The 25,838-nt window shown below is 37.8% G+C and overlaps 1 long non-coding RNA gene across 1 annotated transcript; it reads right to left on the reverse strand.

Moving 5' to 3' along the window:
* Positions 1 to 15,647: 15,647 nt before the first annotated feature.
* Positions 15,648 to 23,010, reverse strand: LOC307033265. The gene is made up of 3 exons (XR_013806438.1): positions 22,903 to 23,010; positions 20,765 to 20,850; positions 15,648 to 16,654 (listed from the first exon to the last, which is right to left on the reverse strand). It is a non-coding gene; the product is annotated as an uncharacterized lncRNA (long non-coding RNA).
* Positions 23,011 to 25,838: the final 2,828 nt, after the last annotated feature.

The following is a 25,838-nucleotide window of genomic DNA, read 5'->3' on the forward strand; positions in this document are numbered from 1 at the left end:
TAAACACAAATGGCATTCAATCGTCTGCTTTCCCTCTCCAACGTGGGACACGCCAGGGCTGCCCGCTTTCTCCCCTATTGTTTAATTTAGCCATCGAGCCTCTAGCTATATGGCTCAGAGGCCATAATGGGTTTGAGGGCATCACTCGTCATGGTATAGTTCACAAACTTTCCCTTTACGCGGATGACCTTCTCCTATACGTCTCCAATCCTGTGTCCTCTCTCCCTCCTATATTGTCAATCCTTGAGCAGTTTGGTCGTTTATCAGGCTACAAATTAAATCTCCAAAAGAGCGAACTATTTTTTGTAAACCAACTGGCGAAGACACTCCCCCCAACCGCTTTTCCCTTTAATATTGCATCAGATGGCTTCAGATACTTGGGGGTGTCCATCACCAGCTCCTTTAAAGATCTGTTTCCCAAAAATGTTCAACCACTCTTAGCTAAATGCAAATCGGATCTATCTAGGTGGTCTTCCCTTCCCTTATCCCTTGTTGGCCGTGTCAATCTTATTAAAATGGTAATTCTGCCAAAATTCTTATATCTCTTCCAGCATATCCCAATTTACATCAATAAATCTTTTTTCACCAGTCTTGACAGTCAACTAAATGCGTTCATTTGGGATGATAAACCCGCCCGTCTTAAAAAATCTATTCTTCAGCTCCCCAAGTCGGAGGGTGGCTTGGCACTCCCGAACTTCCGTCACTATTACTGGGCCTCTAATATTAACCGACTCCTTTACTGGATTGGCCCCAAGACTCCTAACTCCAGCCCACCATGGGTTCACATGGAGATCTCCTCCTCCTCTAGCTCCTTACACTCTGTGATTTGCTCCCAACTTCCCGTAATGACGCACAAAATCTCAGTCAACCCAATTGTTACCAGTACTATTAAGATTTGGCTTCAATTCAGAAGGCAACATGGCTTACACAGAGCCTCAATCCTAGCTCCAATACTAAATAATCACTCATTCTCCCCATCCTGCTCGGACCCCACCTTCCGTATGTGGGCTGGTAACGGGCTTGTCAGTAATCTTTACAAGGATGGGGTTTTCTCTGACTTTGCATCCTTGTCAGCCAAATATCACCTGCCAAATAGTCATCTTTTCCGCTTCTTCCAAATTAGACATTTTGCTCAAAAGCAATTTCCCCATTTTCCCAACCGCCCCCCTGAGTCAGGAATTGACCAGTTTCTCACCCTTGATTGTGACCAAAAAAGGCTGGTATCTACTATTTATGGAAAACTTGCCTCCTTTGACCTAGCCTCTACTACATCTGTAAAAGAGTCCTGGGAGGGTGAGTTGGGTGTAGACATATCTGACAGTAAGTGGAGGGACATTCTTCGTTTGGTGCAAACCTCATCTATCTGTGCTAGGCACGGTCTAATGCAGTGTAAGGTGCTCCACAGGGCTCACTTTACCAATGCTAAACTAGCCAAAATATTTCCTCTTAGAAGCGATGCCTGTAACAGATGCAAGCAATCTCCTGCCAATCACACGCATATGTTTTGGTCATGCCCCAGCCTGAATGCATTCTGGTCTAGTATTTTCAAAACCCTTGAACAGGCCCTTAACACACCCATACCCCTTAACCCTCTAACTGCCTTGTTCGGCATCCCCCCAACACAGAACATGCCCACCACGACCCAGCGGGTCATCGCCTTCAGAACCCTGCTGGCCAGGCGTTCCATTCTTCTGAAGTGGAAGCACGTTTCCCCGCCCACACATGACAGGTGGATACAGGAACTATTACAGTGTATTAATCTCGAAAAGATACGATTTTCACTTCAAGGATCCCTGACACTCTTTCATAAGACCTGGACTCCCTTACTACTGCTAATCAATGACCTGACAATCAACCCTGATGCTGATGAGTTGTGAATGAACCCGGTGGGGGGGGGGGGGGGGGAAGAGACCTTCACTTCCCCCTTTCCTTATCTCCCTAATATATCGACCATTGCTTTGTTTGTCTTCTCTGTTTCCTCATGTAACTTGCAGTAGCATTATTTCCCTGGTATTTATTTTTTACTGACTAATAACATGAAGAAGCATCTGTATTTTTATGTAATTTTCAGTTATTGGTCTTCGTATTTCATGTCATTTTTATCCCCTTTTATTTTTTGTATTATTATTTTTTTTATGTTGGTGTTTTGTAACTTTTTGATTGATGTCTTGTTTAAAATATGATCATAGCCCATAGGGGTGAGGTTGAGCGAGGGTGGGGGGGTGGGGTAACTATTTAGTCTTCCTACAGACCATCTTCTCTACGTGTGTACCTAATGTATTGCAACTGTGATGTCTGTCAAAAAGCCAATAAAAAGATTTTGAAAAAAAAAAAAAAAAAAAAACAGCCCTTATCGCCAGCAGTAACACTGCATCTACTGCAGGTAATAACAGTTCAGATCATGGGGACATTACGTTACCCGCGGCCACTGTCGTGGACACTAACGCCCTCCCGCCCGACTTGCCGGCTTTGCCCGCCTCGCCCACGGAGGTGGAGCAGCCGCAGCCTTCTTCGTTGCCCCAAACACCTCCACCCCTCAGCCCGCAAGTGCCAGAGGACCTCGGCAAAACAGAGCCTGCCCAGGTATATTTTTTAAAAAGTACCCAACTCGCCTGTACAGTGGGGTAAGGCGCTCATTTTGCAGCTCATGGTTTCAAAACAGAGATTGGCTGGAATATTTATGTACAAAATATGCCATCTTCTGCTATGCATGTAGACATTTTGGTTCAAGTAAGTCCGATGGATTCACCACAACTGGCTAAAACAAATGGTGCCATGCTCTTGTACTTGATAAGGGACTGGGAAGGCATGAATCAAGCAAAGAGCACATAGATCCATAGATCTCTTCATTTTGCTCTGAAAGTGCACCAGATTGATGCTTTTAACTTCAATATTTAAAAAAAGATCTTCCTGGGGCCTCTCCCCGGACCCCCCTAGAGGAGGTGAGGACCCCCCTAGAGGGTGTTAGGTCCACTCCCCACCTATAAAAATAGCACTTTACCACTGCACCCTCTCTAATCTCAGATGCACCCTGAGTCATTTTGGTGTGTGTGTGTGTGTGTGTGTGTGTGTGTGTGTGTGTGTGTGTGTGTGTGTGTGTGTGTGTGTGTGTGTGTGTGTGTGTGTGTGTGTGTGTGTGTGTGTGTGTGTGTGTGTGTGTGTGTGTGTGTGTGTGTGTGTGTGTGTGTGTGTGTGTGTGTGTGTGTGTGTGTGTGTGTGTGTGTGTGTGTGTGTGTGCATAGTGTTTGTTTCCCGGCGAAAACACTCACGAGAAACACCGGCTGTTGCACATCCTGTATTTATTCACTGTGAGGTTGGCATTTATGGTTTTGTCAGAAACAAATCAAAAGTCATTGCGCGAAATATGATTCAATTTGCGACAGAGATACGACTCAAGGTTCCCAGAAGATTTCTCTCAATGTTTTAGGTGTTCACTTGTGGAATTTTTCTTGGCAATCATGTAGTAAAATACCAACCCTGTATCCTAAAAATTACGTTCCCACAGAACTAAACTGCATTCTCAATTACGTTTAGCAAGAAACATATTTTCTCCCACGTTACGTTTGTTATGAACGTATCTCAAATAAATTCATTTTTTACATATCTTCTATAAACATTTTCTCCCACGTTACGTTTGTTATTAACGTATCTTAAATACGTTTATTTTCTACATATATTTGCCATTTATTGTCTTGCTTATAATAATGATAATAGTCATTTATAAATATCATTTTAGAGCACACCTTTGAAATCGACAATCGGACTCGATATATGGTTAAATTAAAATCAGTAGGCGAGGCTGTAATTTCGCCAGCTGTTACTCTCATGAGCGAGGCAGAAAATAATAGTTTTAACATGCCAAAAAGCTGCTGTGTCGTTTATTGCACCTCAAACATTAAAACAAATCCAGAGTTACGTGTTTCTGTACTTCCTCTAAGAAGAAAGGACAGTAACAGAAGAGCTCTGTGGCTTCAGGCTTGATCGCCGTTCAAATGACAGCGTTGGTTTCCCCAAAAGTGACGTAGATTTTACTCTCATCTATTATTCAAAACCATTCTATTTATTCTAACGTAAATTACATGCCAGTGTTTTATCTTTTTATTTATTTGTTTTTATTTTAAATCGTATAATGTCTGACTTTTTTTGCCGAAATGGGGCTTAGAGCCTCAAAATACTGAAATCTGTATTTTTTAAAAATCTTTTCCTTCTAATTTATTATTCTTTTCTAAATAACGCACTGTTATTTACTCAACAATAACACACAATTATCCTTGTTTTTATTTATTCGTTTAATTCTATAATCTTGGGGTTTTTAGCATGCTTTTTAGCCGTAAATAAAGTCACCGGAAACAGACGGGACATTTCGAGCGTTACACACCACAAACCCACCGAACTGATTACCAAGATCCTCAGCTTGAAGCTCATTGATTGGATGTTTTAGCCGCAATGCACGCTGGGATATGGTGTTAATAAGATATGATATCCGAAAACATTTTTTTTTAAATAATAATACTTTAATCCGAGTGTGCTTTCTTTTCTCTTTGAAAGTCATCACATAACTGCATTGTAATACACGGTTCGGCTGCATTAAATATTACACATCTGCCGTAGTTCTTTATTTATAGAGCCCTGATGAGAAGACTTCTGGCCAACTTGAATAACTGCCGCCAAAACTGAATATGTGAAGTGGATCATAAATATATCAACAATTAAACAACATCTTACATTTATTTTCACAAAATACGTCTCCTTGCAGTATCAATACTAATTCGGCTGACTTTTATATTTGATCCAATTGGTAGATAGGTTATATTTACACCATAAAGGTGCAGAGCTGATAGAAAAGGACTTATAGTTTTTAAAGATATTACTGATTGTCTTTGAATATAAGAATGTAAATACTGAGTTGAGAGAATAGTCAGGGGATTTGGGTGATGGGAGACACATCTATGGAATCACAATTTCAATAGCTTACCATTAAATGACGGATATGCCTTTCTGTCTGTGATGTTTTACAAATCAGATATTAATGTGTAGAAGAAAACATGAGAAATAGTATAGCAATATCCTGTAAAATTATGTAAAAACATGAATAAAACAAAATATCTTCAGATGTTATACATACATAAGTGTTCTACACTAATAATACAAAGTTATTATTAGTATGCTGTGTGTACCTTGTTTGCACCGCCTAGTGGTTAAAGCACGTTATTGAATTATCTTTGTTGAATAATGTTATTTTTGTTGAATAATGTTATTTGATGAAAAAAATATTAAGAGTACATACTTTCATTGGGGGAAAGTAGAAGGTCAATGATAGAAATATAGAATATAAAAAATCAAGAAGATACTGTAAGTGATCTCTACAATAAAACAGTTTAGTGCTGGATGTAAAAAGATATTAATATGAGGATGTGCAAAACAGAAAAACGAATTAACCTTTATTAACACATTAAAGAATACTTTAGGTTAAGGTCTTCTTTCAAATAAGAAAAAAGCTTTGGGGGTATATATCTACAGTTAAATATTAAGCCTGACAAAGTACTTAACGTCTAATATATTGCTTTCCTGCAATGTCAACTATGTTGAAGCACTTATTTTAACTTATATTATACACATTAATTATACTCTTATGTATGTAGATAGAATAAGAAATGTGCAGAATTTGACAGTTTAATGGTGGAGGTATCCACACATATCGATAGATGTCTTGTAATGCACTGTTGAGGAACCTGCGACCCAAGTTTTTCATTCATTGCCCGTAGTTGTGCAATGATATGTCAATAAACCTTAGAAAATCTTGAAAGGGATGTGCAAAATAGCCATTATACAGTCTTTAATTAACTATTAGTAGAGAATAACGAGTAATTAATATACTTAATAGAGATCCGCAGATAAATGTTAAGTCTTCTCAAGCACCAACTATCAAATATCTCTCCTGATTGTTGGCACTTGAAAATTACCTTCCCTGAATTTTACTCAGGTGTAACTAAAGTCTGCTTTAAGGGTTGTTTATATTTCACATCATTAATCAGAATCTGCAAAGTAACTCAAATAAATGTAGTGGAGTAAAAATACCAGGTTAACCTCTCAATTGTAGTGGAGTAGAATTACAAAGTAACAATGAGCTGTCATGTGGGTATATTAATGCTGCCCATTATGGATACAGCGATTTTCACCCATTTAGTCATTACATGTTTTAAATTTGTACACACCAATGTGTTTCCTATCGCCTAAACCTCCAGGGCTGTACAGTTTAATACTGGCAACTTCTAATTTTGGGGAAAACGCCTTTTAAAACTAAAATAGCTAGCGGAGTATGAAGGCCTCTGTATCGCGAATGTCAACGGGGGGGGTTGCTAGTGGAGTGCACGCGTCTCAAACAAGCCTACAAAATTGCGACGTGGTGGGCGGTACCCTGGAAGGAAATCTCTGCGTGAGAAATGCAAGGTGTGGCGTGTGAGCGTGTGAATGGAGTGAAATGCGTGTGTCTCACGCCAAATGCGTGAGACTTGAGAGCTCTGTATATATGTATATGATGTTTTTCGTTTTTTTGTTTGTCATGTAACATATTAACGTTTTGACCTTCTGTTTAGGATGTAAAGTTATCTATTTCATATTTTATTTAAAGGTAGACATTTATAATATGTTGTAAATGTCTATTTTGTTATGTAATACAACATATAACATTTATTTAAAAATAGACATTTATAATATGTTATAAATGTCTATTTTGTTGTATAATACACCATATAACATTTATTTAAAGGTAGACATTTATAATATGTTATAAATGTTTATTTTGTTATATAATACAACATATAACATTTGACATTAATAACATATTAACGGTTTGCTATGTAAAAATGAAACAACTGTCAGGCGGTGTTATTGATTATCTTTGCAAAAGAGCCCCCACCAATATTGATTTTGAAAAACATATTTTAATTGAAATATGGGAGCAAAAACAAAAAGGTCGAATTGATCAAACAATATTATGTTATTATTGCAACTGTTTTGATTATATTGGGTTGTTTGGTTTATATATATATATGTGTGTGTGTCAAATGAATTAATATAAAGTGTATATATGTGAGTGTGTGTATAAATGAGTGAATTTCATCTGTGTGTATAAATGAATAAATACATGTGTCAGTAGTAGTACATATAAGTGTGTGTTTATATATATATATATTGATATATTAAATGAATACATGTGTGTATATATATATATATAAAATAGTATCATTAAATAATGCTGTCAGATAAATGAAGTACACAGTAATAGTCAAGGTTATATTCAATATGCTGCACTCACACCAGCTGATAAGATATTTAAAACGTCTTTTGTTTGTCCTGAAAACGACATTTGAGGATACACACAGGCTATTATTAGATGATAAAACACCAGTAATACAATCTCAGGACTCTTCGATATGGCTTTGATTACAGGATCGTTTACTTTCAGTCAACAAATCCTTTGGAAAGACAAAAAACAACTATTCAATATCCTGCTTTAACGCGACTGCCGAAGATGAAGTCTATGACGCTATCGCGTAGAGCTACGTCGATCCTTGCGTAATGCGGAAGTGGGCGTGGTTAAATCTAAACTGGGTTGGAAAAACGATAGACGCCAACGGGACTGTAGTCCCAAACGATAGCTGGGGATTATGGGTAGTGTAGTGTCTTCGGCCATCCTAAATCTCGAAATGTCCCGTCTGTTTCCGGTCACTTTATTTACGGCTAAAAAGCATGCTAAAAAGCCAAAGATTATAGAATTAAACGAATAAATAAAAACAAGGATAATTGTGTGTTATTGTTGAGTAAATAACAGTGTGTTATTTAGAAAAGAATAATAAATTAGAAGGAAAAGATTTAAAAAAAAATAAAGATTTCAGTATTTTGAGGCTCTAAGCCCCATTTCGGCAAAAAAAATCAGACATTATACGATTTAAAATAAAAGCAAATAAATAAAAAGATAAAACACTTGCATGTAATTTACGTTAGAACAAATAGAATGGTTTTGAATAATAGATGAGAGTAAAATCTACGTCACTTTACAGCCCCGCCCACTTTTGGGGAAACCAACGCTGTCATTTGAACGGCGATCAAGCCTGAAGCCACAGAGATCTTCTTTTACTGTCCTTTCTTCTTAGAGGAAGTACAGAAACACGTAACTCTGGATTTGTTTTCATGTTTTAGGTGCAATAAACGACACATCAGCTTTTTGGCATGATAAAACTATTATTTTCTGCCTCGCTCATGAGAGTAACAGCTGGCAAAATTACAGCCTCGCCTACTGATTGTAATTTAACCATATATCAAGCCCGATTGTCGATTTCAAAGGTGTGCTCTAAAATGATATTTATAAATGACTATTATCATTATTATAAGCAAGGCAATGAATGGCAAAGATATGTAGAAAATAAACGTATTTAAGATACGTTAATAACTAACGTAACGTGGGAGAAAATATGTTTCTAGAAGATATGTAGAAAATAAATGTATTTGAGATACGTTCATAACAAACGTAACGTGGGAGAAAATACGTTTCTTGCTAAACGTAATTGAGAATGCAGTTTAGTTCTGTGGGAACGTAATTTTTAGGAAACAGGGTTGTAAAATACTGTACATCAACTAGAAGGATCAGCAAACTATATTGTAGCCCAAATGTTTTAAAGACAGACATCTTAGAAAAATAAAGAACAATTCAAAAATTCCTATTCAAACCGGATTACACCAGGATTAACGCTAACTAGTTCTAAGGGACGTTAAGGAGCGGGGGCCCAATGCATGCATGCTGATGTTAGCATTTTTATTCAATATTATGTGTAAATCAAAGGCCATTTGAAGACTTTCACTAACAAAGACCTCTGCCATAATTGAATGGGTTTAGCATAATTTATTGCATATTGAGAATGGAGGAAAGCCAAGACTTTTTATAGGGATGAATTAATAGCCTGTGGGGGGAAGGGGGTAAGGGCTGAGGGGATGAGGGTTGATGGATGACGCAATGGGGGATGAATGGGATCAATAGATGAGGGTAGGAATCAGGGATGAGGAGGAATCAATACTCTGCGTAGGGGGAGCCTTATCTTTGAGAAAATATTTTTTTCAGTGTGTCCCCAGTGTTTCCTGTATTCAAATAAAACAGAGAGAAAAGGGGTTCGGGGGATTTGAAAACTAAGTAAAGGGAACGGTCAATATTTTCAAAAATGCTATGTGTTTGACGAGTGTTCTTAGTTCCTGAAACATTTTCTTACACATTCATAAAAAACATGTACACCCTTGTAGCAATAGAAACATCTGTTTCCAAACTTAATATATGCCAATATGTTTGATATGACCCATACTGCCAAACAATGTTTTACAGTCATCAAACCCCCATGAAATATTTAGCATGAGATCTGCTAAGCTAGCTATAGGAGGTTAGCTGTTTTTGTCTATTCTTTATCATTAATTAATTTAGCTGGTGCATTATTTAATTGTTTAGAATACCACAATTATAAATAATAATACAAATTGTAATTTTTTTATTCAAAGACGACAAAGGGAAAATCAGTAACTTGTAGCTTGTTTTAATTTTAGCCTAGACTAGCTGTGGCTATCTCACTAGCTGGCGTTAAATGGATTACATTTCCATTGAGCAAGGCATCAGCCCCCTACACTGATCCCCAGGCTTTGTATAATAACTTCCCAATGCTCCAAACACTAGGACGGGTCAAATGCAGAGAATACAATTCACTGTGTGCGCGGTGCTTTGTACATGTTGGTGTTTATGACGATTAAAAATGATTTCCATTATTACATTACATATCACTTACTCTTATCCAAAGCGACTTAACAATGTCACATGTTTAATTGGATAGTTTAAGCTCAACACCATCCCAATAGCTCCTAATTAAATTATTATTTACATTACATGACATGCCACTTGTTAGACGCTTTTATCCAAAGCAACTTACATACTCAATACTGTGGACAATCCCCACAGGAGCAATTTGGGGTGAAGAGTCTTGCCCAGGGACACAACGACATGCTGAATGCAGTGGGGTTTGAACCTATGCTCCCTGATCCGAAGACCAACGCTCTAGCCCAGTGAATAACAGCTACAAAGTATATGACCAGAGTGCAGATACTGCGCTTGGTTAAGGTCCATGTTAAAATGATGTGTAACCTGATATTTTAACAACATTTCTATGGCACATGTTGGAAACTGAAATACTAAATTCAGACCAAATGGGTAGCAACTGCATTTTACTTTTGTAAGTTAGAATGATCCTGTGTTGTTAAAGGGGCCCTGTTATGCTACTTAGGGTGTTCCCTTTCCTTTAGTGTTTTTGTGCAGGTTAACGGTCTGCAAAGGCTAAAATCTATGGGTTACCTCCAGAGGATCTCTCTCTCTCTCTCTCTCTGCTATTAATTTTAATGTGATTGAAAATGTCCCCTAAAAATCACCAGGGACTGTTGCAGTTAGAGAGGGCTGTGAACAACAGATGAGACTTCAACTAGTTTCGACACTCCAGGCACTTAAACATCAACAGCGCTGTCATCACTCATAAAGCCTGGTACATCCAACTACGCCTCCGTTCCATATTTCTTTCAAAATCAGGATCAGAAGCAATCAAGTCCTATTCCCTCCCACCCCACGTCGACCCCTCCCCATTTAACATTTTATTTCAAGCGAGTTAATTACTGTCAAAATAAGTGGGGAGCCTGATGAAATGTTAGGTAAGACCTGGCGGAGAATACAAGAGACATGATTATTTATATATATACTTTGAAAGGCCTCCAAACGAGAAACATCACTAATTTCAACACGAAATAAGCAACGCACCGGATTGACGTCTAAATAAAGCCGAAAGCTGCTGACACTTGAAACCATAAATGTGAAAAAGACATCTCGCTATTTGACATTTGGCAGTTTCTGACGCAGATATAAAGATGAACCTGTTTGCTAACAAACATCAGGAAAGATTCTTCTTCTGTTCTCTTACTTCTTCTGGCCCCCCTGTGTACTGAACCTTAACATGCTTCTCTTTGTGCTCAGTAAATTTTCACGACTCTTGAATGTGTAGCCAACCTGGCAATTCAAGCAGTTATTGATTCCGAGTGATAAACCGTCCCTCATAAAAGCAGATACGGGTTATTTATGGACAGGACACAGCGGTGTTTAGATCGGCTGTCATGCTGTGATACAATGGACTGCTACATTTTGCTCTCTGATTCAGCATTTTTCATGATGTGCATTTTTTGCCGCGGTGAATCCGTCAACCCCATTTATTGCTTTTCCTAATAGAGTAGGATTTGCCTCACTGCAAAAAAAGGTCAGTTATTTAAATCAATTACACAAGACATATGTGCAAATCTTATGTTTAAACCTGCATGTTTCCTATTGGAGTTCTACAAAATCCAAAAAGAATGGGTCACTATGAGTCAGATCATTCTTCTTTCTCAAGCAAATGCATCAAATATTATTCAGTAAGGAGAGTCGAATGTCTCACTCCATTGACTAATGTGTCCACTTACTCATCCATATCACCACTGACCATTTTTATAGTTGGCATTGCTGTGCTGAAGTCAGCACTTGGTTTGATGTGCGATGCATCATCAGCAAGTTTTCCAAGTGGTCCAGAAACAGACAACTTGCAACATCAGTAAAACCAGATTACACAGAATAAACTGATTCTAGCAGCCTGGCTCCAGAGATTACAATGTTGTTGTTGTTGTTGTTGTTGTTGTTGTTGTTGTTGTTGTTGATGTTGTTGTTGTTGACCACTATTCAATGTTTTACCTGGACATTTTAACAGACCGTCATGGTGCTCAGTGTATCAGATTCAGAAACAGGTTTATTGCCAAGTGGGTTTACACATACAAAGAATTTGCTTTGTTGTGTATGGGGCATTCACACAATACAATTCAAAATACATTGTAAGAAAAGGGGCTAAAAGTAGGACTATGACAAAAACTGTTTTTTAAACAATTAAAACAGATAGGGAAATATTTACACAAAATTAAAATTCAGGAAAAACAGAAAAGTAAAATATGACAAGTCTCATAAATGAAATATGTGGGGTACTAAATGGAGAGCTATGCAGATTTAAAATGAGCCTTGAAAGAAATTCAATCATCCAAACAGTGTTACTTGAAATGTCAGTGGTATTCGAAACCTTGCTTATAAAATCTAATTGTATCTTTATCTTAATTTAAATTGCTGAAATTAAAACAGAACTTATATGAAGTGGTAAGATATTGATTTCATATTAACAATTAATAGATCCCTGTGCTCAGTTTGCATATCATTGTGGAACATTTGTTCCACAGGCATCAGTGTTTGCGTATTGTTTGCATGTTCTGCTGCTCTTTATTTATTTTAATGAGTAGTTCAAGTTTCACTTTCATCTTTTATTATTTTCAATTACGGGTTTTCACCTAAACGACAACCTTACAAAGTGCAACAGAATTAGGTTTGTCAAAGAAGCTGCTGAAGTGAAAGTCAACTTTATAGCAGAGAAAGTGAAAGTCGCCATGTCATTTGAGCGGATTCCAGTTAAAAAGTCCAGAAGATGATTCAAAACCCCTTTCAAGTGGAGAAACTGCACACAAAGCTGTGAATACTTGATTAGCATGGAGCGAAATATCAGCAAACTTCAGTTTAATCTGGAACAAACCCATTTGTGAATCAAAATACTTTTGTTAAATATCCCATATTATATTGTTTTTCATCAATATATTATTACATTGCATTTACAGTAGCTGACTTACAATAAGTGCGTTCGACCAACAAAATATATCACAGGTCTCAGACATATACAAAACATGTCTCTGAAGTGAAGTGTCTCTTGCTCCAAATACCAAACAGATTATTGCATCATTACCCATAATCCCCTCTGTTTCAGCCCTGTTTCCAAAGTGCTGATTCTCTGTCTGTTACTTTAGATCAGGGGTGGGGAACCTTTTTCCTCTCAAGGGCCATTTCAATTTTTACAACATCCTTCGAGGGCCGTACAAATTATTGAACTCAACGTTTGCTTAAAAAACTAAAATCACAGCACATTCATTTCGCCTTTCTTTCATGCTGTGCAAAGAAAAAGCAACCTCTTAATCCAGATATTTGACCATGACCCGCGCATTCATGCAACGCGGTATGGCCGCCAAAACAGAAAGATGGGGGGGATCTAACCTCATCTAGGGGGGTTTGGGGGCACGCACCACCAGGAAGATTTGTTTTAAATGTTGAAGTTAAAAGCATCAATCTGGTGCACTTTGAGAGTAAAATTAATAGATCTATGGATACACCTCTCAACACCCATATGAAACAGAACTGTAAGCAGATTTTTTTTAGAACTATAATGATCATATAAAGATGTGCCTTTACCTCACTGGTTGGAGAAAAAGCTTCTCATGTTCGTTAGCACAGCTAGCTAACCAGATGCTAATAACAACAAAGTTATTGACTGTATGATCAGTATGACACATGAACAGATCGCCACTGGGCTTTCAACTAAAGACACAGCCACGCAAAAACTACGGCATGTGTACAGTCTGGTGCTCTCCGTTAGAACTACACCCCTCTCAGACGAGACATATACCACGTGATGACACGTTAGGCTCGTGTTGTGTTCAAGGACCCTGACCTTGGCCAGGAAAAACATACCTTGGTTGCTGATTGGCTAATGGTTACTCAAACCAAAACATCGTTATGACATCATAAAGTGGCCAAAATCTGATCAGCTCATTTTCAGACGGATCTTTATATTAATGGATCAGGACAAAAAGAGAGAGAATCTTTGTTCCTGAAACTTTCAGAGTCTCTTTACACAGAGGGGACACATGTTGATGTAGAAGAGACATGAAGCAGGGGGGACACATGTTGATTTAGAAGAGACATGAAGCAGAGGGGACACACCTTTAAACTGTGGCATGTTATCAGTCATTCTGAAATATTTGCACAAAATGATGCTGTGTGTGACTGTGTGTCACTCCCTTGTTTTTGAAGGAATCAAAAGGCTGGACTTGGAGGCCATCTGGGAAAGGCAATCCACAGGAGATGGAGACACAGCAGTAAACTTCCAAGGGTGCCCATCAAGCCCCCCTCCAATTCAAGCAGCTCTCTCGTGACTCACACAAAATATTACAAAGCATACTGGGTCTCCAATACAAAAACAAAACAAAACCCTTCTTTAATCCTCGTTGGGGGATTGTCTGGTGCTGAAAATACCAACACTCTGCCAGTGGTTGAGGCTGATAAATAATAGAGGTTGGTGTCATCTAAAAACAGTTGGTACATACATCACTTCTCTGATAAAGGATGAAAAGTGGGCTGTCATGCAAGGGTCTCTCTCGGCACCAAAGGAGATAATACTGTACTGAGTGTTTGCTGATACCATTCGTTTCTGAACCGCTGAGATGGCACTCGTATGCTTTTCAAGTGAGACATCACTAAAGCTTATTCTTGTTGAGACTAATAATCGAGAAGGGTTCCTGAAGAGTCGGTATACAAGCAATTCTAGTTATTCAAATTCATCATTTTAAAATGGAATATTTACCATTTACGTTGAGATTAAGCACTTTATCTGAAAAACTACAATGTAACAGGCTGCATTTTGGAACAAGTTGGGATCTATGATAGAACTAGATACAGCGTAGTAAGCATGTTCATTCTTATGAGAGTTACTCAGTGGCACATGAAGCCAAAATAGCCTGAGTCTCTAGAACAAACATACCCAGATCTTCCAGGGATTTGTGTTTTCCTGATGCCCCGCCTTCAATTCGTTGCATGACAGCCGGTCTTGGTTTAGTCAGATGATTGGAGAGTGAAAATTATTCTGGATTTGGCTCTCAATGCATTTCACAACATTTTGGACCTAAGGATTTAAATAAGGGGTATTCAAGTGTTCTGACTGTGAAGTTTATTAATCTAAAAAAAAGTCACAGACGTCTGTTTTCCAATGTAAGTCAATGTGAAAAAGTATTTTTGTGACGTGAAGTCAACGACTGACATGGAAGATGTAGTTTCACTGTTTGGCCACTACGAAAATATTTGCTTCAACGCCCGGCATACTTCCAGCAGGCTTGGTTCGAATTTGGCCGGCAGTCCCTTTGTGCGTGTCATTCTATGTCCCCTATTTATGTCACAGACTCACAGATGCGTTAGACACTGAAAAAAAATGATACTCTGGACTAACTTACATTGTTTTCACTAATTTTTTACAGCTAATCTTTTTAGTTTATTCCAATTCATTTCTCAACCTAAAAAAATGAAGTTGAGTTAAGTAAAAAATATTTACATTCACACAAAGTAATAAGATGATTCATTCTGAAGACCGCACAACATTTATTACTTTGTTATAACTTAATTTTTCCTTTTGGACTAACCTCATATTTATATTAGATTTAAGTAGAGTTTTTAAGTTTGAGTAAATCAATTAAAAATAAATACTACATTTGGTTACATTTTCTGATTCAGAACAAAGAAGTATTTTTTGTATGATGTATGTTCTTTTAATAAAAGCAAACACTTTGTGTACATCAATACAATGCTGTTTTTTTCTTTCTGTAAACACAAATTACATTTTGAATTCATAACCTAATAAAATACATCAAAACATTTTACTACAATTATAATAAAAAAATGAATAGAGTGAATTATGCAACCAATTTGCACTTATGTAAATACAAAGTATAAAGTAAATCAAGATCACTTAGAATACAAAAAGAACAACATTCACAAAACCCCCCTGACGCTTGCATATCTCTCCTTTTAACATTGAAATATGTAATGAAATAGCATTCAATTGTAAAACTTTCTGACAGTGTTTAAATGAGGCTGCCTTGTAATTGCATGTGAACTTGTTTTTTTTACATTTTTAAACACTTTGTAAAACCTTCAATATGTAAACATATTTTCTGCAGCTCTTATTTACAACTTCAGAAAAATGCAGGTTTTTTTTATAACAAGAACCAAATTCATTGAATTCAGATTAAGTCAGTTGTTGCACAATAGTTATAAAGCACAAAGAACCCTGTTGACAGGGGAAACAAATCAGAAATCCAGAGCAACACGCCTTTAGCTCTTCCACTCCGGATTCCTTTTTCTACGCAGTGAAGAAATTGTCAATTTTGTCCTTTATCACTGCACGATTGATACAGTTCACACTTTTCCTGTAGTCTCTCCAGCTGAGTGTAGGGTATGTATTAAGGCACATTTTCTTGCTGACCACGTATCCTCTGGAACTTTGGAGCCAGTTTCTCTTATCTACATATCACAACCGCATTACACTGTAGTACATTAAATACAAGCTATAGAACTGAAAACATGATGTATTAAAAAGTCATTCATTTATCCAAAGCTTAAAGCTTGACACTCAGACTGCAAACTCTGCGTGTCATTTTCTTTGGTTCAATCTCCATTAATATTTTTATGCAGTGCATCAAAGGTGAACTTGAGCTCATTGGGATAGCTCAAGTTTAGGGCATAGATGATGCCAAATAACATGGCACATGCATGTGCAACTGATGGAAACCCCTTGAGGACTTCCACACCTTCAACAATGATTCCGATGTGCAGGATAGGATCGTCCTGCTCCCTGAAGACAAACACCGCATAGGTACACTGATCCAGCTCAGTTTTAGCTTCATCCTTCTGCGAAACCTGATAAACAAGAAATGAATTAGAATGTTATTCTGATGAAACATGCTCCTCATCTGCACACTGCCGTGGCATTTTACGTTTCTAAGGTAAGCGGACTTGAAACTATTCAGCAAAACTATAAACAATAATCTAAGTTATTGAGTTTTTAGCATAATACTTCAGAATCTTAAAATCCCTTAATATTTGTATGCAATTGTGCTAAATTCAACACTGGAATCAAGCAAATATTAATATGTTTGCATGACATTAGTTATTTATATTTTGATATCACTTAATTATAGCCTACGTTTAATACATTTAAGTCAAGCTAAGGTACATGTAATGGTAGCTAGTTAGTGCTTTTACCTGTGAGGCCTCCTCCAAACAGCATAATAACCAGACTGTATCATTAAAACTACGAACCCGTTCTAGATCCTTGACTTTAGACAAACAATTCAAAAGAAAACATGTATTTAAAGACCTATTTAAAGGCCTCTTAACCTGATATATTAGTTATACAGTAATAGTATTGACAATCTAAAAAAACTGAGCAACTCAACAGTCAACTTTATGTTTCTTATTGTCTAAAGCATTTATTCTTTTCATTTTCCCCCTCTCATATTCAGTGTGGACGGATTGAGACAGCGTGGTGTCCAGAAAGCTGCAGAGACTTCAGGGAGAAACCTCCGTGTCATGGACGTTGTAAACTGTGTTCGTTATTCTCCCGTCCAGGAGAGAAGCTTTAAAAGGAGACTAAATGGAGTCTCTGTGAAGGTTCAATTGGGTACTTTAATTAAAAAAGGCGCGGGTATGTCACAAGCATGATATTGTTCAGTCAGACAAACAGCTGTGATCTGCTCCTCGTTAGGGAAGAGAGCCCCTGGTTTCCAGCTGCTATATCTCCTCTGCTGGCTCCTCCTTGTCAGCCGGTTGGCGCAGCTGGGGGCCGGTCCTCCACGTCTTAATCACTCCCGTTATTGCGTTTAAACAGAGGATTCAGACCTTTTACATTCAACATGTACATAAACACGCCTCTCCTCCTCATATTCTCTTTCATCACTTTTCATTTAACACATTTTACCGGCTGTAAATCGTGTTTTCCGTAAAGCCTGAAGTCAAGTTACTGTTGGTATTCCGGAGATCCTTTCCGAAATAGCTTTTCAAAATAAACTCTAATCACAAGCGGAAACTAACCGGAAGTATTTTCCCAATAAAAGCTTGACATCAGACATTGTGCGCGAAAACTTCAATTTTTTCAGTATAAATCAGCATTTTAACTGATGGCATGTTTAAACTAAATTATGCCATAAAACATTGATTTTAATTTCTAACAACGTCCGGTCTGTTGGTTTGGAGAGGACTGACGGTCTTTCCTCTGCCCACACTTTTTTGGCTTGTGAGCTACTTTTGAAATGACCAGCTCACCGAGGTCTACAAACCAAAAATAAAATCCCAAATTGCAAGGGTTGCTGAATAACACGTTTTATTCATACATGGGATAACTACAATAGGGCTGCAAAAAACAACTAATTTGATAATCGATTAATCTATCGATTAATGAAACGATAAATCGACTATTCGGACTATTACTGTATGCCTTGCACAATTTCTTTAAACGCTCTTATTTAGCCATCAACTTTTAGATTTAGCTTGAGGTTGTTTTAGGCATGTGGAAACTAACAATGAAGACAATAAAGATGCATACTTGATTCAAAAATACATATATTATTAAATTAACTTAACACATTTTGAACAAAATTAACATCGCTTTTTATTTAAATAAAATAAATAATATTTCACATCAAAAGAAACAACAATGTTTTAATAAATCGTATTAAATAATCTGATGACAGAACTGTAAACAGAATAGCTGAAACTTTAACAAAATAAAGAGTAACTCTGTTACCTCTAATCATTAACCCATGTTTGTATAATTGAGTTAACTCCGTGTGTTGCTTCTAGCATACATAACACCTGACGTGGAAAAGTTACTCGTGGATGGGGCTACAGAGCTACTAGAAAGACAGTCGAACCTGGTGCATTCCTCCGTCTGAATGTGGTCCCTGACATGCTAAACTCTTATTGCACTATTGGCCAAGAGCATTTTCCACCTCAAGACGGGTAACATTTAACCACACCTTGGAGCGCTTCTCTCCGCCATCCCCGCCGTGTGTTGCTGCATGTAGCAGCCGAGTGTGTGTAAACTGCCCCGCCCCCTCGCCCACAGACGGGAGAGAGAGATCTCGTATGGATTGGAAAGGTTGAAAATATACCGACCATAGACGCATTTGTTTGTCTTTTTGCATGTTAGAAACAAGTTGGCGACACTAAGAGACTGGGAGATAATGTTTTTGTAGCAATAATGCCTTTCTCTTTCTCAACTCGCTACTCGGAGGGAAGTCGCATTCATATGCCTTGTGAACACTCCGATAATGCCTCTCCACGTTACCTTTCTTTGGCAGAGCGACGCTTCCTTTACAAATAAGGCAAATAACCTTTGAATGTGACATCACAAACAAATATTCTTCCTCCCATTCTGGGTGGAAGTGGTATGTCTTTAGCTTTTTGCTCGGTCCCGCACTCATTTTGTTGTTTGTCTCTTTAACTTAATTTGAGTTTTCCCGGCACTTAACTGATTTTGTATCGCTTTGCATTCTGGGTTAATAGACTGGAAAACGATAGGTCACTTTTTCTGTCAATCAAGTAATCAAGTAAACTCCTGAATTAAGTGGCAGGGAGGCCAAGGGAGGAGGGATCAAAACCTGTTTTGTCTATTTTAACGGAGCTGGATTTTTTTTATTTATGAATGACTCGCAATCTACCAGCATTGCCCCCGTGGTTGACCGGTCGACCGCGTTCGACGTACTGGGCACCTCTGGTCTAAAGCATTTATTATTTTCATTTTCCCCCTCTCATATTCACTGTGGACGGATTGAGACAGCGTGGTGTCCAGAGAGCTGCAGAGACTTCAGGGAGAAAACTCCGTGTGATGGACGTCCTGTCTGTTGGTTTGGAGAGGACTGAGGGTCTTTCCTCTGCGAGGAGGATCAGGCCTGATGGAGGAGCCCATGCTGGGCAAAGCTGATACCAACTGCACAGGCCTAGTCTGTCACTTTATTTGACTAAATGTGTTTACTTACTTATACATTTAATAGGTTTACACCTTCTGTCCATGTCCATGTGCTTTTTATTTAAAACATGTTTGATTAAGCTTTGGTTCACATTTCAATAAATTGTATTTGTATTTGCACTCCTTTTGTCCATTATTCTTACTGAAGATTGGCCCCATTTATTAGTGACATTGCAAACTCTGCGGTACAAGGCACAAGTGATGTGAAGCTCATAAAGCGAGGCAAATAGAAATAATCAGCGAATGGAGTGTAGATGTGGAAATAGGTGCATTCCATCAGCTGACTGTTTTTACAATAAAAGTAGTTTCTTAGTGTACTGGTCTTAAAATCTCATAGCATCAGCTTTTAATTTTCCTCTTGGATGTTCTTCTTGACCCTCAGAGAAGGAGAACATGTCGTGTCTTTCAGGCATGTCCTTTCCAAACGAAAATTACAGGAAACATAAAACATATTATTGGAGAACAAGTGTGTTATTTATGAAAGCGGTGTGTTTGTGTGTTTAGGGGCTGTAGATATAATTATTTTGTAATTGTAATGTTTTTTTTTATTTCAATAGTGAGCTACAAAGACAATCAGATTATGAATGAACAGTATGAAGTTCATCAACATTGAAATGTATGTTATTATCAAAATAATATTTAACTGTTATCAAAGCGTAGTGCAACTGTAGAAGCTTGCTCTGTTGTCTCACTGAAAGAATAACTTTTACCACGTTTTTTACAGACAATATTGAGAGATAAACAGTAGCAGTTCTCACTGTGTTAAATATCTTTGCCTTCAATACATTAAATTAGAAAGCTGACAAAATCATATTGCTTGTTAACATCTAAATGTAACTTTTTGCATTTAAAAACCCCTCAACTTCACTGATTTGTAGGTGATCTAGTATTTAGTATTGTTTAATGGAATGTATATCAGTGTATTAAAGTCAATACTTCATTCATTTAAACCAATATCTTTCTTGATTCTTTGTACAGTATCAAAAAAAGAGTCTTTGTACCTGAGCTGAAGTTCACTGCTGTGAGGAGTCCAGTTATGTCTTTCACTCTCTGGTCCAGCCTGTCTGCATCACCTGGACACCTTAAACTAAGGTGACCAGATTTTCAAAATTAAAACTGGGGACATTTTCAGTTTTGCGGTCAATATATCATTAACATATCCCATTTTCTTCACTGTTAAAGAAAAAAGGGGGACAATTCTGGTTCAATGTAATTCGAACATTTTATATATTTGATAATATATATATATATATAATATATATATATATATTTGATAATTTGATAGTTTTTTATTTATTGTTGTATAAAAACAGAAGGACGATAGCCCATATATGAGATTTCAAAAGTATTTTATTTTGAAATTCTTCATCAGATTGTCCTGATTTTCTCTGATTGACTAGATGGGGTCTCCTGCTATCACCCTGAAGTGAAATAAGTATTTGATTGATTTCGAATGACTCTTTGATTATGGACGGTTTCCATTAAATAATAATCAAAATATAGATGGACAATAGATCTAATTTGAGATTTTAAACGCATACACTTTTATTTTGAAGGCAGTTTTCGAAGTGGGGGCTGGCTTGACCACAGTCTGTTTACCCATTGTTTCCTGACATGAAAAGTTTTATTTCACCTTGCTATGTGTGTTTAACGTATATTAAAAAATGGAGAAATTTCCGGGGACAGTTTCAACCGGGGACACGCCAATACAAACGGGGACGTCTGGTCACCCTACCTTAAACAAACAGATATATATGTAAAGTAACATGTGTACAAACAATATAACTGATTCTCTTCTGTTGAACATGTTGGATTGTGTATTGTCCGAGTCAGGATCCTTTTTATTTTACTGTAACTTTGGAAGTTGTGTTACCAATGCTTACTGTTTATTTGATACCCATTTGGTAATGCAATTAATAAAAACAACAAGGTTTTGGTTCGTTCTTCAGATGACTGTGACGTTAACGTGTAAGCTCAATAATGAACTCCAGCTCAACCAACCATATTGTAATATCTAAGTAATCATCTTGAAATATGACATTAATAATTGTAATACACACACATTTTATTGTGAGGTTGATTTCACATACACTACTTCGACATTAGCTTGTCTACATACTTGAGCACAGCCAATTTAAATTAACCTTAGCGATGCATACAGTTCCTACCTACATAATAATCATCTCTCTAAATTACAAGGATGACCTTATTTTATCAACCTCAAACAGAAGCCGTTTGTTCTACAGTATTATCCTACTTAACGCTTGTCTATTTCGTTTTAACCTTTATATATAGTCTATGATTTTAACTTGGATGCTACTATTAGCATCGTTAGTACCGATGTCGCTTACACGCTAACCCAAGCCTTAAAGTCCTTATCTTACATTAAAAACTTTTTTTGGCAGTTGATTTCTGGGGGGTGTATGCAACAGATAGTCAATGTATGTTTCTTTATTTCATACTGAATAATATGTAAAAAAAGGAAAAATATTAGGTCCAATAAAAAAACTTTGCTTCTGGAAGCAGGCCATTTCGTGACGTCACGTGTGGTTCCCGGCTGCCGCTGTCTGGCTCCCTGCTGCCGTCCGGATCGCACAAATCGCTCCCATTTCTCCCGTAAAACCTTCTCTTTCGGGAACAAATGAACGGTAAAACCATCCCGATTGGTGTTGCTACACCCTCCAACGACACACCTCTTCACCATGATCCGGAAAAAACAAGACAAACTCGGAGATAAACACTGATACACAAAGTTGACATGCGGCTATACCAGCAATGCTACACTGTGTGATGCTGGGACGGGCTGAACTCACCAGGATTCGCGGAACCACACGTGACGTCACGACACAGCACCAAGCAGCGGCAAGTTTGAATCCAGACTTTTCTGGATACCTCTGAATTTGACCCATTTTCCCGATATTAACAAGTGATTTACAGCAAATAGGAAACGATATTCGATCTATATCACGTGTTACTGGAATAAGACCCAACAAGTTAATGCATTTTGAAACAGTTCTATGATCTTTCAGCTACAGTAAATTACGCAAGATAAGGACTTTAACATTCATTACGTAGCTGATTAAAATCAAAAATCAATTTATGATTAAAATCATAAATAAAGTACTCAAATTTCACTTACCGCAAAACTGCATTTAATGCACCGTCTGTTTTAACCGCAGAGCGAGTCACAATAGTCCGATATATAAGCATGAAGAACAAACAACCACCCGGATCAAGTTGTGTTCCCTGTATGAACTGAGCAGGCATAGTCCCTGTAGCTAGCTTCACGGAGCAGCTAGCAGAGAGACAAGAAGCTAGCAGCAGCAGTCATTGAACGGAGCTGTCACTCAATGTGACCACGCCCCTAATATATGCATAACTTTAAGGCTTAATATTAATTAAACAGATGAGTTGAGAAAAAATTCATCCCCCCAATCCATATTCATGAAGGGGGGATCTAACTATACAGAGAATATGTTTTTTTGAACCACGATGTAAACATGTTTATTTCTGCTGTAAAGTTGGGCATTTTAACATGGGGGTCTAAGGAAATTGCTTCCTTCTGCAGACTGCTCCTACTGGCCACTAGATGAACTGCAGTGTGTGGCACTTCCGTATTGGCGTCCCGGCTCTTCCCCAGGGTTTGCCGCTTGATTAATACACATATTTGTAGTGATCTCCAAAATGTTACCACTGCCAAGTTGCTTAATAGATTAAGATACAAGATAAAACTGCCTTGTGTTTTCATGTTTTTGTATAGAATCTTGCCAAAGACTGAAACTTTTCACGATGCAATAATTCGATGTAGTATCTGTTTAATGCTAGGCTTTTGCTGCTCCATATGCGCTGCTGCCCTGAAGAGACAAACATTTCAATATGTTCCAGCAACATTTTAACAAAACAATGAAACTCAACCTGCACTCTGTCTGTACACACAAACTGAAAGATTGACATTAAAGTTGACTTTGACTTTGTTGTAGCAAATTACTTTTGATTTATAAAAAACCTGATGGTTAATTCCCAATGGGGGGGCATACAACTTTAATATAATTATAGACATTCATATTTCAATTATCTGAGATACTGTATGAACTTAACGTTTGAGTATTCAATATTTCCTCTAAACTTAAGTTAATAATGTAAATGTAATTACCAGATACTCCTTGATGAGTTTGTCCACCTGTTCACTGAGGTACACAAAAAGACACTTCAGCAGGCACTCTCTCTTATGATCCACATCAAGGCTCTAAAAGAAAGCACAAATGCACACATAATGCAAAATTATGTTTCAAGTGACAAAAATGGATAGCATGAGAACAAGACACCAACTCTAAACAATGATAGTAACATTAATTGTGATATACTCATGCATTGAGCAAACTACACTGAACAAAAATATAAATGCAACACTTTTGTTTTTGTTCCCATTTTTCATGAGATGAACTCAAAGATCTAAAACATGTTCTATATACACAAAATAACCATTTCTCTCAAATATTGTTCACAAATCTGAAAAAATCTGTGATAGTGAGCACTTCTCCTTTGCCGAGATAATCCATCCCACCTCACAGGTGTGGCATATCAAGATGCTGATTAGACAGCATGATTATTGCACAGGTGTGCCTTAGGCTGGCCACAATAAAAGGCCACTCTGAAACGTGCAGTTTTGCTTTATTTGGGGGGTCTGGGGGGGTCCGAAAACCCTAGGGTTAAACCCTAACCCTAACATGTCACCCATCTCCTTCGCATAGAGTTGATCAGGTTGTTGATTGTGGCCTGTGGAATGTTGGTCCACTCCTCTTCAATGGCTGTGCGAAGTTGCTGGATATTGGCAGGAACTGGAACACGCTGTCGTATACGCCGATCCAGAGCATCCCAAACATGCTCAATGGGTGACATGTTAGGGTTAGGGTTAAACTGACTAGTTTTCGGGCCTCCCCAGACCCCCCCCAATAAAGCAAAATTGCACGTTTCAGAGTGGCCTTTTATTGTGGCGATACCATCATCAGGTATAAGGATGATCTTGATAGTTGTCAAATCTTGAAGGTCAGCAGTGGATGTCAGGTTGACTACTGCATCTCCAAAGTCTCTGTCTTCATACTGTATTCTAAATCCTCCACTTATTTCACACACTTTCCTGACCTCATCAGTAAGCTGCTCCATTGTCTCTGGAATGCCATTAGGCAGAACTAGCTTCCTGGTGTCATCGGGATTCAGAAGAATTTGTAACTTGGCTGGCGTTTTCACGGTCATGTCAGGCAACCCAAAAGGAACTGGAAAAAAAGAAGAGCATAAACAATGATATTAGTAATAGTGCAATGATACACTGACAACTGAAAGCAAATGTCACTCTTACAATAGTGACATGCCTGGAATGACAGAGCAAATTATTGCCACTAGTAGCTCTTGTTCAATAGACATACAGTTGTGAGGATTGACTTCACATGCAACAATATTAATGAAGGGCGGTCTTGTATTTTTCATCTACTTGTGCAATACATAAGTGTACTGAAAAGTAGTGTTTAATCTTTAAATAAATCTCTAATGCATACTAAATGTCCTAAGTGCAAAGCTATTCACCTGTGGAATACACAGCCAGATCACATTCCACAAATTGTTACCCTGTTTTTTTGAGAATGTAATTGAGGGATATTATTTTAAAGGGACACTTAAATAGACCTTAAAGAAAAGCAAGTTCAAAAGATAAAAAAAATCAACATTCTCAACCCCACCCTCATACAACCTTATACGTGTATGTATCTCTTCAGTGAGGTGGCGTCCACCAACCATGTAGTGAGCAAGAGGATAGGGATCTGTCAGTTCTTGCACCCCAATTAGCCTTCTCTCTAGGTTGTCCTCAGACGAGCCCTCCATCGTCGCTTCCAGTCATCCCAATTCTCCATACATCTGGCCAGTTCATTGATACTTTGTGCTCCTGCGTCGTTCTTGAGTACGTCCACGTATGTTTGTGCGGGACGTCCTCGTAACCGATGCCATTGTGTTGGTTCCGACAGCACCAATTTGCCGGCTGGCAGCTCTTGATGCCTTTGGCAATCTCCTGCTAGTCTCATTCTC

This window comes from Notothenia rossii (genome assembly GCF_949606895.1).
Source record: "Notothenia rossii genome assembly, chromosome: 3".
NCBI classification, from domain to species: Eukaryota; Metazoa; Chordata; class Actinopteri; order Perciformes; family Nototheniidae; genus Notothenia; species Notothenia rossii.